This window comes from Trichechus manatus, unplaced genomic scaffold (assembly GCF_000243295.1).
Source record: "Trichechus manatus latirostris isolate Lorelei unplaced genomic scaffold, TriManLat1.0 scaffold00584, whole genome shotgun sequence".
In the NCBI taxonomy this organism is placed as follows: domain Eukaryota; kingdom Metazoa; phylum Chordata; class Mammalia; order Sirenia; family Trichechidae; genus Trichechus; species Trichechus manatus.
Window position 1 is genome coordinate 11,088 of NW_004444520.1, and position 16,691 is coordinate 27,778.

Below are 16,691 nucleotides of genomic sequence, written 5' to 3' on the forward strand. Positions count from 1 at the left end.
GATGTGTTATTATTTTTAAATAGGGCTTCAATTAATTATATATCAATTTTTTTACATTGCCTTATTATTATAGTATTATTTATTTTATACACATTTCCATGTGATTAAAGAGGAAGTGTCTTCAATATTACAATATACTGTCCACAATGAAAAAAAAAAAACTTGTCCTATACTGTCTAAAATATATTCAGAAATTGTTTTTTCTGGTGAACATTTCCTCTTACCATTGTATGCAGTTCCCTTGAGACTTGTATAGAGAATTTTCATTAATGAAATTATTATTTGTATCTGTGTACATGTATGTAAAATAATGTACCTCACCATTATTCTTGTTTTTCATTTTGCCAAAATAGAATAGTCTAGAGTCATCATCTAAATTTTTTAAATTTATTTTTACCTAACCATATCTGTTTAGTTTTTTCACAGTTTATAAAAAAGCTTTCACACATGTAAATTAATAACAAAAAGAACTCTACAAGGTTGTTTTTATTTTTATTCCCAGTACACAAATCAATAAACAGAGATTGATGGATGTTTAATGGCCTTTTCAAAATGTCCATTTTTAGTAACTTGTGGAACTTGTGAAGTTCAAAGACGACTCTTAAATAACTATCGTTTCTAACAATGAGCTCCATGTTTTTCTGACTTTTCTAATTTTAAGTAAATGCCCTAAAATAAATTCCTTGATGTTTATCTAAACTCAGGCACCCATAACTAAGGATTGACATATATGAGGATCCCTGTTTCACTTGGCACTTGTGTAAATAAAAAAATCATCAATGTTTCTGGAAGTGTTAGTCGACCTTCATGTTTAACGCCCAGGTTTAACTGTTTCCAAGTCAATGGTCAAGACTTACTCCAAATACGTGGTGATGTGTTCATGGTTATAAAGAAAAAAGAAAAAAATCATAGAAGAGAAAGGTAGTTATTAACGGTAAAATATTTTGTTTTCATTCTAAAATAATATGTATCGTTTAAATAAATTTTCTATTTTTTTCCTTTTAACAAAAGTCTTTCTTTTAACAAAAGTTAATTCAGGTTTACTCTACAGCCCTTGTTTCTATATAATATAAATATTCATGTATTCATGCATAAAATTGAATATGTTTAGATAGATAAGAATATTAATATATATTATTATAGAATATTAATGTGTATATTATTTTGCAACCTACGTTTTTCACTGACTAATCAAAAAACTATTTTTCTCTTTATTGAAGTGTTTTTAAAAAAACAAAATATACATACAATACTCCAATATATGAATTCACGCTGATTTATTTAATTAACCTTTCTGATACATAGAAATTTAGAATTTATCTCTTTCTTCTTCATTTTCCTTCTCCTCCTCTTCCTTTTATACTAAATTTTATACCATATCTCTGATTATCTTTTTTGGATAGATTCATAGAAGCATGAGAATGTAACATTATATTATGCTGTTTAATATATATTGTATGCATGTCTCTGGGTATCTTTAAATATTTAATGTAAAAAATACTTTAATGACTATGTGCTCTAGCACAAAATCAATTTGCTTATGTTATTATTAGCTATCTAGGATTTTTTTTTTAACTTTTATGGATAATACAACAATATGTTGAAATATGGGATATCTATCTCCATTCATTTTCTTGATTTTGGAAGGGTACTTGTTGGCAATGAGTGTGTACTTCTTAATTAGATTTCTGTGAGAGAATAAAACCCAAATGCGCCAAAGCATGCATTATATGTGATGAATTAACTTATCTGCTGTGCATCCAGAACAGTGCTAGAAAAGTACTAGTCTTTCTCATCTGTGGTTCTATGACAGAACTAAACCCCATGGGAGCTGAGAAAACAAGCACATACATTATTTTCTGTAGCTCTTTATCCTCTCTTGCACCTAAGATAATAAAGGTAGGTAGATCCTAGAAGTGGAAATACTGGGTAAAAGTTTATAAATAATACAAAGATTCTGGATAAATATTGATAATTTGCGTACCTCAACTGTTTAACAATGTATAACTTCACCAGTATTGGATACATTTTCTGCCTTTGAAGTCATTGAATACTGTAGTTTTTAAAATTATTTTTGATATGTAAATAGTTATAACACATTTAATTTTACATTTCTGTGATTATTATAGAAATTGAATAAACATTTACATATTTATTTGTCACTTATACTTCCTGTGCTGTAATATATCTTTTTTTTTAATTGGGGTATAAATTACATACAGTAAAATACCACTAGCTGTCATCAAGTTGACTCTGACTCATGGCGACTCCATGGGCATAAGAATAGAACTATGCTCCATAGGATTTTCAATGGTTAATTTTGGGGGAAGTAGATCAGTAGACATTTCTTCTGAGGTGCCTCTGGGTGGACTCAAACCTCCAACCTTTCAGTTAGCAACTGACTCCTGTAGTAAAATACATGGCTCCTAAATCTGGTAAGTTTTGACAAATGTGTACCCAAGCTCCAATCAACATACAGAGTAATTCTATCACCCTAGGATGTACTTTTATTCCTCTACCTAGTCAAATCTCAAACAGTATCCATTCTTCTAATATCTATTACCATAGATTGGTTTACATCTTCTACTTCATTCCATCTGACTGCTGAGTAACATTCTGCTGTTTGAATGAATGTTCCACAAATTGTTCACCCAATCTGTTGATGTTGTTTCTAGATTTTGGCTCTTCTAAGATAGTCTGTTATGTTCTTGATACAAGTCATTTTATGGCATATGTTTTCATTTGTCTTGGACTTCTACTACATACTTCAGTTATAAAATTATATTCATGCCTATTAGCCATTTAGCTGATGGAATATTTTTACTTCTATATATAAATTTGCACACTACAGAGATTCCTCTGTAGTTAATCCATCATTTATTTCATTTAACATTAATGTTATTTTATTGCATAGTTATAGGTGAGGATCTACACTGTAATTTTCTCCATATGGCTAAACAATTATACAACACAATCTTTTATTTTAAAAACATTTTATTATTGTTAAAAATGGAAATGATATTGTCTAAATTTAAAATTCAAGTTATGTAGGAAATTGTAAAGAAGAATTTGCAAATTAAAAATAATCCTAATATCTAGAGAGATCTGGTGGTAACAACCACGTTGATAATATATCTACAGTGGGATCAGCATCACTATAATTCACAGGCTCTTATATCATACTACCATACCTTGAATGTTAACCCCCCCAACCCCCCCATTGCAAGTTGTGTAATTTTGGTCAGATTATCTAATTTACCTGTTCTCAAATTTTCCTGCATTAAAAAAAATGAGAATATGAGCATTGGCTAATTCATAGCGTCAGTCAAGATAAATGAAGCATTTAACAATGATCTCTCTAACTCTAAAGACCTCCCATTCTAATTCAACAGTCAGTTTTGGTCTTTATCTTACTTGACCTGTCACTGGTATTTGACCTTGCTGTCTTCCAGGACACCTCACTCTCCTGAATTTCTTCCCATCTTACTGTTGCTTCCGTCCCGGTTCCTGGGGAAACTCCTTTCATATTCTCCCTAATTTCTAAATATTGAAGTGCCATTGGACTCAGTCTTCTTTCTTATCTTTCATTTTGCATTTACTCTTTAAGTGATCTCATCCAGTCTCAGCTTTAAATATCATTTATGTGCTGATGATTCAAAATTTATATCCATCCTGGATTTCTCCTCTGAATTCCAGACTTAACTACTCAATCTCTTACTCTAAATTTCCTTTTCAGATGGCAATAGAGATCTCAAAATAATATGTCCTAAACTGAACTCCGAAGATTATTTCTGTAAACGCTTTCTTATAGTTTTCCCCACTTACCTTAACTACAATTTCATGTTTTCAATTATTCATACCAAAAAACTTGAAACTCATTCTTGATTCATCTCTCTCTGACAGTCTGCATCAACAAATCCTGTTATCTTTTTCTTTAAGATACACGAATTTTATCACTTTCACCACTTTGCCAACACCCTATGCCAAGCTGCCATTGACTCTTCTCCTTGCTTTGTGACAGCATCCCTACCAGTCTGCTCGTCATTCACTTTGCTCAGACTCACTGGCTCCTCACTTGCCTCAGACAAACCAGGCAAGCTCCTGCCTCAGCCTTTCTACTCGCTGTTGCCTGGCTGTCACTTGAACCTGATATGGGCATTGCCCATCCTTCATTTACATCATTTATATAGATTTTCAGTCTGGGGACATAGTCTTTATTTCTCATTTTCCAGAAATTTTATGTGACTTTTGAAACTTTGAGTTGAACTGCTAATTTTATTCATCCTGTAAATTTTCTGTTCTCTAACAGATATTTCTGTGACACATTAAGAGAAAATTTCTGTTTTGTTTTGTATCGATTATTAAATTTTAGCTATCCTATGTCTACTGTGTCTCTCTTATTTTCTCACTTTTCCATTTTTATAAAATAACTTCATGCTTTTTTAAAAATTAATTATTTCATCTGAAGAATTCACATAACAGAATTAAAAAAAATTCTTCTAATTCTAGCTATATCTTTTTTCCTTTAAATGTCCATATTGTATTAGAGTTGGTGTCTAGTTTTCATTTTGGGCACTTTATTCAAATACCTGTAGATCCATTTTTATAAATGTCCTGTAAAGGTGATTAAAAGCCTTAAATGAAGATAGGACTTCACTGGAGGCAGGATTATTTTATGTCAATACCTGTGGGTCTTTTCTAGGCTGACCCAGAGGAAAATCTCTTAGCCTCCTAACTGGGATTGTACACCTGTCTATGCAAATTCTGGATGCAGTGTGACTCAAGGCAGAGGACATCAGTATAAAAGCTGTCACTTGCTTTCCTGTTTGCCTTCCAGTAACTCCCATCCACCTGCCGTTGCGTCTAGTATCCCTGAGTCTGTAGTGTACTTGGTTTATAATCTCCATTTCTCTACTGTCTCTTCCAGGGGTAGGAGAAAAAAAACATTCCAAGTTGCATAGGGTAAGAATGGGATGTTTGCAAAAAGCTTTAGTTAATTCCGTTTATACAGCCCACCTTCTCATCCCCTGTTTTTAGTATTGGGCACCTCAATATTTTAATGTATTCTTGACTTTTGAGCCAAATCAGATGGTTTCTGGACCTGCTCTCAGGCATGTAGATTTTATGTTTTCCCATTTTTTAAATAATAATAAACTGATTCTTGTTGGTCATTTACTATAATCCAGGAGCCCTTCTAAGCATTCACAATATAATAATTTATTTAACCTCAAACAACCCTATGGGTTAGGCACTGCTATCATTATTTTACAGATGGGAAAACTAAATCTGAGAGCAATTAAGTTTCCCAGGTCACACAGCTAGTAAGTAGACTCTAATCCAGTGTTTTATTTTTTAACCCTTATGCTGTTAGCTGCATTGGCTAATTCATCAGACTACTAACAGAAAGATTGGTGGTGGACACCAACCCAGGGGCAGCTTGGAAATAAGGTTGGCTGGTCTACTTTTAAAAGCCTACAGCCATGAAATCCTTATGGAACACAGTTCTCCTTTGCAACACATGGGATTGCCATGATTTGGAATTGACTCCATGGCAACTGGTTTGCTTTTTGGTTTTCGCCAGTGGAAGCTTGTCTCAGAGACAGGACGTCCAGTGCACTGAATGAGTATTGTGTCTATCCCTCAGGAGCTGCTGACTTACCACCTTTTACTTAGCCGAGGCCCTGAGCATGGATGGTTCTCTCCAGGTGTGTCTGCTAAACCCTCAAACCTTGGCAGATCCTTTAGAGCTGTGGCACGGAAAAGGGTCTCTCATGTATTCTGCTCTCCCCACATCTTTCTTTGAGCACTCAGTTGGAATCCACAGGAAACAGTAGTCAAGTGGGTGTGAACTACAGTCTCATGATAGCTTGCCTTTAACTTTAGCCTTGAAGAATTTGTTAAAAATCCAAATGTTGGTGTTTTTTGTTTGTTTTTCAACTTGCTTTTATGGTTGCAACCTCTTCTTCCTATGCTTTGCCAAAGGTAAAGCAGAATTTGTGTTCCGATTCTCCACAGAAGCTCACCTGGTTGCCTTTTGAATTCAGTTGTCTGACTTGCTCACAAAGTTATGATTTTATACAGTATCTTACTTGCCCTGTTTTTAGGATGCAAGACTTGCTCTCTTGCATCCTTCCACATTAAACAGAAGCAGAACTCTAAACAAACACTTAGAAACTGACGTCACAAGACTTATTAATCTCTTTCTTTAGATCTTCCTGCTCCATCTTCCTTTTGGAAATTAACCGCAGTGATTCTCTGGATCATTTGCTTGGTACTTCTATTGTTTGTTGGAATCTTGGCCACAAAGTGTAAGTCTCTATAGAATAGATACCTGCATTTTAATTACTCACAGAGTGGATATCAATTAAGATAACACATTTTTAATTCAGTTCAATTACTTGACCAGGTATAACGTTCTGTGCACAGAAGCAGAGATTTTTTTTTTTAGAGACATATCAAATTATTGGCTATTTTCTAAGCATATCATGGACTTAATGCCTTAATATTTTTCTCATGTTTCCTTTACCAGAAATGCTTTTTTTTCTTCCTTGTCTGTGAAAAACTTGCTTACACTTATTAGAATTAAGTTTTTTTCTTCTCTGTGATCAGTCACTTTATGAACTTATCATGCTTGTACTGTAATTTGATTTTTATGTTTATGACTCTTTCATTTAATTTGAGTTCTTTGAAGCAAGTGATGTTTTATTAGTTATCTTTGTACTTCCAAATTTAGTACAGGGTCTTGCATATAGGAATACCCAATTATTTTTCTTTCTTAGCTTAAAACTGATGTTTCTGAATTCTTTTCAGTGAGTCAGAAGTCGTTTAAAGCAGAAGGATATCCAGGAAATCTCTCCTTCAACGCAGAAGCAAATAAAATGGGTAATTTTGGAATAGAGTCCCAGAGTCATCATTTTATTTGCAGAAGAGAGGGAAAAATTAACTATATATCAACTATCATGCTTGATACATATAAGTGGATGCATATAAATGGCTTTAAGTCAAATCTACTTGTATTTGAAAGAATATATCTTGTGTAGTCTTATAAATAACAATAAAAAAAAAAAAAAAACCTGTTGCTGTGGAGCTAATGCCAACTCATAGCAGCCCTATAGCACCCACATCATGGCACTACCTGAGAAAGATTAAAAAGTCTTGACTGTCTTGGTGGGTACCTGTTTATGATTTTATTTATGTATTCCTCATTAAGTTCTGAAGCTTAAAAATATCTTTCCCTGTTATAAATGTATGCATGCTTCTTTTTCATTTAGAACACCAAGAGCATTATATTTACAATAAGAACATATATATTGGATATGTTTTTGGTGACATTTCCACTTTATGATTTTAAAATTTTGTGATTTTTAAAAAATTTTGATTTCCCTGAGCTCAGGCTGCTAACCAAAAGGTTGGTAGTTCAAATCCACCAGCCTCTCCTTGGAAACCCAATGGGGCAGTTCTAGTCTGTCCTATAGGGTCGCTATGAGTTGGAATAGATTCGACGGTAAAGGGTTTATATGTATCTTAATACTCTTAAAGACCAAAATATTTCCAAAGAAGTTAACTATTAATTTATGATGAATCTAACATCATAGTGCATAAATTCTATAGTGTGAAACTCAAATGGATTTTTGGTTATGTACAGAGTAGATTTGCATGTGAACTTTCACTGATGAAAGATACTCAATTATATTCTGATTTTATTTTACGTAGTTTGGGAATGTCCTTCTTGTTCAAGTCAATGGCATCAACATGGAGAGTACTGCTACTATTTTTCAAGAGACAGACTTCCTTGGATCAAATGTAATCCTTATTGTATGAATTTAGGTTCAAGATTTGTTAAGTGGAATACTGAAAAAGAAATGGTAAAGAAAAGAGTTTGTTTCAGTGAGATTTATTATGACAGAAAGTTAAGAATTATAACAATCAACCAAATTTTGTATTCTAAACCACCTTGAATAATGTACAATTATCTTCATATTTTGACTGTAATTTTGGATGTGCAATTTAATAACCATTAAGTAGCTTTCCTCAGCACTTAGGATAAAGTAAAATATGTTAATATGTGTACAGTGTCATACATAACGCAAATCCTACCTACCTATTTATCTGGTCTTCTCTGAAGTTAGACTCTCCACCACCTTGTTCTCAGAGAAGCACGGTCTGCTTCCAGATGTATTGAACTTCTTTAAAGTCACCATGTTCCCTCTTTGCTCTTTCTTGTCCATAATTTTCAAATTCATTTGTCTGTGAAATATTTTACCTTCTCCACCTCTCTACTTCAAATGTCTTCTTCTCCAGGTTAATGCATCATCATCTTTAAGTATTTACCTTCTTAAACAATCCCCTTGGAAATATTTTTTGGTTCACCAAGACCTGTTAAAATTCCCTGCAATGCTGCGGTACCTTTTTATTTGATTTTGTTCTTCTCTTCTTGTAGTATGTGCCACTATTTAATGTATACACTAAATGTCTTTTTTGTTTTTCAGTGTCTTGTCTAAATGCCAGCAGCTATCAGGCATGTTTGCTCACGTTAGAGCCCATTAAGTAAGACGATGTCTAGAATATAATGTGGACTAAAAAAAAATATTGCTTAGTGAATAAAGAAGTCACTAGTTACTGGTATTCAGCATGTGGCTAAAAAAGCCTAGAATTAAACCCTCCAGATTCGTTTGATATTACAGAACAGAGACTTCAAAGGGAAGTTGATAAAATATATATATTTCAATCATTATACTACTTTTTCTCAGGGAAAGTTCTAATTTCTGATTTATTTTTCTCTAACTCTGCAGAAATTCATAAAACAATTGTCAAAAATGCATTGTAGTATGAATCAGCAAAAGTTCTGGATCAGTTCATTTTACAGCAGTAGTCAACTGAAATGGGTTTGGCTAGATGGTACAGCTCTTACCCTGGACGAGTAAGTCTCTTGCTGTTTAAAAATTTTAGCCCAGAATAAAAACATTATTATCTTCCAAACCTAAATATTTAGTCTGGTATGGATAGATATTAGATTTCATGACAGATGTGTGCATCATAAACCAACCAGGAAAAGGCAGGATGAATGGGAAAAGGGAGAGTAAGATAGTTACTGTACTAAGCTAAAGCCTACTTATGTATCTCTTTTATATTGTTGATCAGTTCTATGATTGAGATATTATCTTTTTGCATTTTAGTAATAAAATAATTGAATAAATAAACTTGCATACAATTATAAAATAAGCCCTTATCAGATTTGACTTTTTAATTTTAATGTAGTTTGTTTCACCCTATGAGATTTTCTTAATGTACATTTTCTACCTCTCTAGAACTTATGGATCAAAATCACCCAGTGTACGTTGCATTAGTTTCCTATGGCTTCCATAATGAATTACCACAAACTGGGTGTCATGGATTGAATCGTGTCCCCCAAAATATCTGTCAACTTGGCTGGGTCATGATTCCCAGTACTGTATAATTGTGTACCATTTTGTAATCTGATATGATTTCCTTATGTGTTGTAAATTCAATCACTACGATCTAATAAGATGGATTAGCAACAGTTATACTGATGAGGTATACAAGATTGGCTAGTGTCTTAAGCCAATCTTTTCTGAGATATAAAAGACAGAAGTGAGCAGAGGCACATTAGAACCTCATACCACCAAGAAAGCAGTGCTGGGAGCAGAGTGTGTCCTTTGGACTTGAGGTTCCTGTGCAGAGAAACTCCCAGACCAAGGGAAGATTGGTGACACAGATCTTCCTCCAGAGCCAACAGAGAAAGCATTCTCCTGGAGCTGATGCCCTGAATTTGGACTTGTAGTCTACTGGACTGAGAGAATCATCCACCTGTGGTATTTCTGTTGGAGCAGCACTAGATGACTCAGACACTGGGTAAACAGAAATTAATTTGCTCACAGTTCAAGTTCAGGAGACCAAATATTCGAAACCTAGGTGTTGGCAGAGTTGGTTCTTTCTGGAGAGTCTAAGGGAGAAACTGTCCCATGCCTCTCTCCTAGCTTCTGTCACTGGCAATTCTTGGTGTTACTTGGCTTGTAGACTCGTCCCCGAAGCTCTGCCTCCATCTTCACATCGCCTTCTCCTCTGTGCCGCTGCGTGTTATTTTCTGTCTGTTATAAGGACATTCTCATTGGATTTCATGCTCACTCTAATCCAGTATGATCTCGTCTCTATCCTTATTTTAATTACATCTGCAAAGATCCTATTTCCAAATAAGGTCACATTCTGAGGTTCCAAGTGGACATGAATTTTAAAGGACATATTCTACTCACTACATACTTGCTAAAATTAAAGATTTCCAGACCTTATCTCAGATGACTTTATTAAACCATCTGGAATTAGAATGCATACTATTATATTATAAAAAAGAATTCAATGAAATTATAATATACGCTATAGTTTGAGATCCATTATGCTATAATTTATCTCAGCTCAACATCACAAATATTATGACCATAGACTAGAAACATCTTCTCTTGGCTTTCTAATATGTTGTGTAATCAAACCATCAACAATTGAATGGGGGGAATGTGACAAAAAGAAAGTTCTTACTACTGATGACAGAATTCGACAAAATACATGGCTCAAATACTAACAGTAAAACTCCAACTAATAGGTTTTGAAAAGCCAAACATCCTTATAAACCTCCATTGGCAAAGCAACTACCATTATCCAAAATGAGTTATGTAATCATTCAGACATCCTACTGTCAGATTGTGGAGGCAATAGGGCCTGAAGATTTAAAGCAATGAAATAATTCTGTATCATTATAGAACAAATATCTCTACACCAGATGTTCATATACCTAGTCCATTTTGTACTGTATTGTATGGTCAAAACAGTTTGAAACTTACCGAGAAATTCACAGTAGAAAACTAGAAATGATTCTGAAAATCAGAATTTTTTATGGGCTAATTTGTTGAGTTATATTTTTCAAGCTCCTATCTTTCCAATCTACTAATTTAAATGTTCCTTTCAGACACTTTAGATACAATACACACATATACACACAGTGAAATATATTACAAAAATGTTTGTATAAGCTGATCTAGAAAACTGATGAAACTCCCACCCTACGACCTACAAACTACGCATGCTCTGAGTTCCTGTACCTGTCATTTATCATTCAGCTCCATTTTTCACTTTTTTGTTTTTATAGTTGATACTGCCATTTTCTAGTCCAAATTCTTATTTCTTGAATTTTTCATTTTATTTCCTACCAGCATGCTATTGTTAGCTGCTGTCTTAGTTATCTAGTGCTGCTATAACAGAAATACCACAAGTGGATGGCTTTAACAAACAGAAATTTCTTCTTTCACCGTCTAGGAGGCTAAGAGGCCAAATTCAGGGTGCTAGCTCCAGGGGATAGCTTTCTCTCTTTGTTGGCTCCGGGGGAAGGTCCTTGTCATCAATTTTCCTCTGTTGAGAAGCTTCTCAGCACAGGGACTAAAGGACACCCTATTCTCCTGGCTCCTGTTTCTTGGTGTTATGACATCTCTGCTAGCTTCTCTTTTATATCTCAAAAGATATTAACTTAAGACACAACCTAATCTTCTAGATTGAGTCCTGCCTCGTTAATGTAACTGCCACTAGTCCAACCTCATTAACATCCTAGAGGTAGGATTTACAACACACAGGAAAATCACGTCAGATGACACAATGCTAGGAATCGTGGCCTAGCCAAGTTGACACACATTTTTTTCTGTGGGGTGGGGGGGCACAGTTCAATCCATAACAGTTGCCATGGCATCAGTTCTGACTCATGGAGACCACACATGTGCACAACACAACTGCTCTGTAGGCGTTTCAAGGCTGTGACCTTTTGGAAGTAGATTGCTAGTCTTGTCTTCTCTAGCAACATATCCCTATGTAATTCCCTGGGTGATTCCTGATGTGATCAGATGAATCACTATGTGTTTTAAAGCAAGGTTAGAAACACTCTGGGAAATACTGATTATGCCAATACTCTAATTTTCCAGTTTTAACTTCCTCAGTTTAGTGTAGGAATTAATAGCACAGTCTCTGAAGATACACTGCCTGGATTTGAGTCCTAGGTGTCAATTAGGTAGTCTTTTTCTTGTTATTCAGCTACTCTGTGTCTCAGTTTTCTGCTCCTTCATCTATAAAATGTGAATAATAGTATCAATTTCATAGGTTGGTTGTAAAAATACATTAATAGACATTTTAAGCCCCTGGAAAATGGCACATAAGAAGAACTCAGTAAAATATTATCCTGGCTTTCTCTCCCTCTCCCCCTTCCCACCCCAAATCTTAACAGTAAAGTAATGTTGAATAAATCTTTAAAAATAGAAGACTTAATCAGAACTCTGTTCTGAAATCCTTATGTATAAGAGAACTCAGGAAACCCCAGTAAAAAATGGAAAATATCTTTAAATTTCCTGAGGTCACAGAGATGATAGCCAGAATTAGAGGCATTTTTATCATTACAATTCTAGATTTAATATTGAATTTTGGATTTAACATAAAATATTCCTCATTATTTGTATCGCTAGAGAACTGATGAAGTAGCATTTCTGCTACTGTATCAAAATATTGTGGATTTTTTTGAATACAATTGATATATAAAGTATTTTCTCTTCTAGGCTTCAATTACCAGGACATGAAAACGCCGATAATAAATGCATGTATATAAAAAATGGCCAGATATTTGAAGATTATTGCCTAAATGGCTATTGTATCTGTAAGAAGACCATATATTCAAATTAAATAAAATAAATCAGAAAGAATAAAAGATGAATAACTGACATTTGTCGTGTGTAATGACTTCAGTTATGTGAAGTAGTTAGCTAAAAATAAATATCATTTAACGTTGAGGTGTATATATTATTCTTTGTACTTTAACTGTAATTCTAAATATGTAACAAGATAAATGAAATACACAATGTATTAGTAACAATACTAAAAAAAAACTAAACCATTGCCATCACGTTGATTCTGACTCATAGTGACCTTGTAGGACAGAGTAGAACTGCCCCATAGGCTTTCCAAGGCTGTGATCTTTATGGAAGCAGACTACCACATCTTTCTCCCAAAGAGTGACTAGTGGGTTTGAACTGCTGCCCTTCTGGTTGGCAGCCTAGCTGCTTTAACCCCTGTGCCATCAGAGCTCATTCAGTAACAAGTAATACAAAGAAAGAACATAACTGGGACAGAGGTAAAATAAACCCATTGAGAATCCAGTTTTAAGACTTCCAAATCTTCCAGTACTTTGAGAATATATTTTGTCACAATAGTTTCATACTCGTGTCTAGATGTGTGTGTGTATTCCGTCTATCTTTGCATCAGTGAGGGATTGCTGACAGAAAATGAATGGTCAGGATAAGAAGACAAAATTGCTTGATAAATAAATCTAAAAAAAAATTACATTTTAGATAAGAAAACAATGACTGAAAAGTGGTCATAGAGAGAGCCAAACCAAATAACCCATTGCCATTGAGTCAATTCTGACTCACAGCAATCTTATAGGACAGAATAGAACAGTCCCATAGGTTTCCAGAGAGTTTCTGGTGGATTCAAACTGCCAACTTTTGGTTACCAGCCTTAGGCTCTTGTCCACTGAGTCACCAGGCTAGTGCCTTTCAACCTGAGGGGCTCATCTTCCGGCACTGTATCAGACAATGTTCTGTTGCTATTCATAAGATTTTCGTTGGCCAATTTTTTCAGAAGAAGTCTGCCAGGTCCTTCTTCCTGTTACTGAACATTATCTGGCACGCTCAGACATGCCAATTACCTGGACACCAGTCTTGGAGAAAGAGAAAGTAACTTTATTGCATGCGTAGAGCAAGGAACTGGGAGGAAGTTCCTCAGATCCAACTCACCAAGCTACGGGGAAGCAGGGCTTATGTGTGATTTGGGCAGCAAGATGGCAGCCGTGTAGGCATACTGGGGAGGAAAAATTCTAGAAAGCGGCGAGGAAACAGTAAGCGATATGGTTCTTGTGGGACCTCTGGCTTTGGAATAGGGTTTGGGTGATGATTTTCCTTCCGACTCATTCCACCTGTTGCAGCATCTTCTGTTGAAGTCAATTGGCGGTCAGAGCTGGCCCTTCTGCACATGTAGGGTGAGCCAAATCTGGCTTGGGCTAGTTTAAGGACTAATGGAAATTTACTGGCCTTCGTAGGGTCAGGTTACATTCCTAGTCAGTCTTAGTCTGGAAGCTTCACTGAAACCCGTCCACCAAGGGTGACCCTGTTGATATTTGACGTACTGATGGCAAGTCCTCCCGTGTCATAGCAGCACGCAAGCCACCCCAGTATGACAAGCTGACACACATGTGGTGGAGTAAGATGCTACTTCATAAAAATGAAAATTTCTTCAGGGAAGAACTGAATTTCTCTTATATTGCTGGGCTGGGAAAATTCAGTGTTACCAAAACTACTACAGAGTATCGATACTTCTAATTACCTCAGTAAAACTATCAACTCTACCCTCGCCCCCCTCCACACATCCTACAGACTTAAAAAAAAATCAAAAGCAGGCACCCTCTCCAGTGGAAAATAGCTTCATCTGGACTTCTATAGTAATTTTATGCACAATGTATGATAAATAATAATAATTAAAAAAAAAGACTTGCAAGAAGGCAAAAAAAAAAAATACTATCCACAATTAAGAAAAAAAAAAAAAACAGATTCAGCTGTATAGATGATCCATATATAGGGTGTCTTAGTTATCTAGTGCTGCTATAACAGAAATACCACAAGTGGATGGTTTTAACAAAGAGAAGTTTATTTCCTTACAGTAAAGTAGTCTAGAAGTCCAAATTCAGGGCGTCAGCTCCAGGGGAAGTCTTTCTCTCTCTTGGCCTTCTCATCAGTGTTCCCCGGACTAGGAGCTTCTCGGCGTAGGGACCCTGGTCCAAAGGACCCTCTCTGCTCCCAGCACTGCTTTCTTGGTGGTATGAGGTCCCCAACTCTCTGCTTGCTTCCCTTTCCTTTTATCTCTTGAGAGAGAAAAGGTGGTGAAGGCCACACCCCAGGGAAACTCCCTTTACATTGGATCTGGGATGTGACCTGGGTAAAGGTGGTGTTACAGTCCCACCTTAATCCTCTTTAACATAAAATTGCAATCACAAAATGGAGGCCAACCACACAATTCTGGGAATCATGGCCTAGCCAAATTGATACACACATTTTTTGGTGGACATAATTCAAACCATGACATACAGTTAGCAGACAAAGACATCAAAATAATTATGATAAATGTATTAAACAATTATATAGAAAAACATGGGTCAAATAAATCTAAGCATTAAGAATTTCTCCAGAAAATCTGAATCTCCAAAAACAACAAAATGGACAAATTCAAATCTGAAAAGCTTTAATGTCTGAAATTAAGAACTCAATGGATAGGTTATTTGGCAGATTTAAACCAAAAAATTAGGATTGGTGAACTCAAAGCAAGTCAATGTGAAAATAAATGGATTGAAGTAGAGAGACAAAATAAAACAGATGAATGTAGGAATGACATGTGTTGCATGTTCAACAGGATAAATAAACGTGGAATTGGAGTTACAGTATGAGAGTAGAGAAAGAATGGAATCCCTCAATAAAAATGGCAAACTCGAGGCAGGAAAAAACAGAAGAAAAAACATTGCAAGGTGTACAGTAGTCAAAATTCTGAAAAACAAACAAGAAGAGAAAATCTTAATAGTAGCCAGAGGAAAAGAAACGTAATTTGTTTGATAAAAGGGCAATAATAAGAGTGGAGCTGATTTCTTAACAGAAACAATGAAGGTCAGAATTCAGTGGTTTTTCACTTTGAAAATAATGAACAAAAATAACTGCCAAAATTGTATTTTACCTTCAGTATAAATATCCTTTGTAGATTAAAGTAAACTAAAAGTATTTTACAAAATCAAAATTTTAGAATTTATTATCAGCTGGTCTGATAACAATGGAGGTGACAAGAAATGAGCACAGTCTGCAGATGTGTATGTATAATGTTATATCAAAATCGACAGGTATGTATGTATTAAAGCCAACTGGATTACCTGATGTATTTGATGTGAGATGAGAAAGAAAGGCTTCATGAATGACTCCCAGTTTGTTTGTTTATTAATTTAAAATTTTTATTTTGACATAATTTGACTTACAAAAATTCTAAGAATGTAGTACAAAAGCTTACTATGTACACTTCATCCAGATTACTTTACTTATACATTAAATTTGACAAAATTTGCTATCCTCCCTCTCTCCATATACATGTATATTTATATCAAGATACCCAGGTTTGTTTCTCTTTTTGTTTTTTATTCTGAGCAACTAGAGAAGGGTTTCCATCACTTGACAGACTAATATAAGAAAAACTATGTGAGAGAAATGTTGGTAAGAAAAGATTAGGAGTCCAGTTCTGAATACATTGAATTTGATGAACTTATTCAACATCCAATGGTGTTTGGCACATAGGCAATTGGGTTTAAGACTTGAGTTCAGAAGAGAGATCTAAGTTGGAAATAGAAGTTTTGTTAGTGTATAGGAGATATTGAAAAACAGTGAGACCGAATCAGCTTTCCAAAGGAATTCAAGGATTAGAAGTATGTTTTCAAGTTTCTCAAAAGATGGCTTGCTAATTATATGTTATTATTGCTCTATAAGTGAATTATTGTTCTGCATTTTAACTTTTCAAAAATTAAATAATTATTACTGTTTTATAAAGTTAATACCTTTTTACAT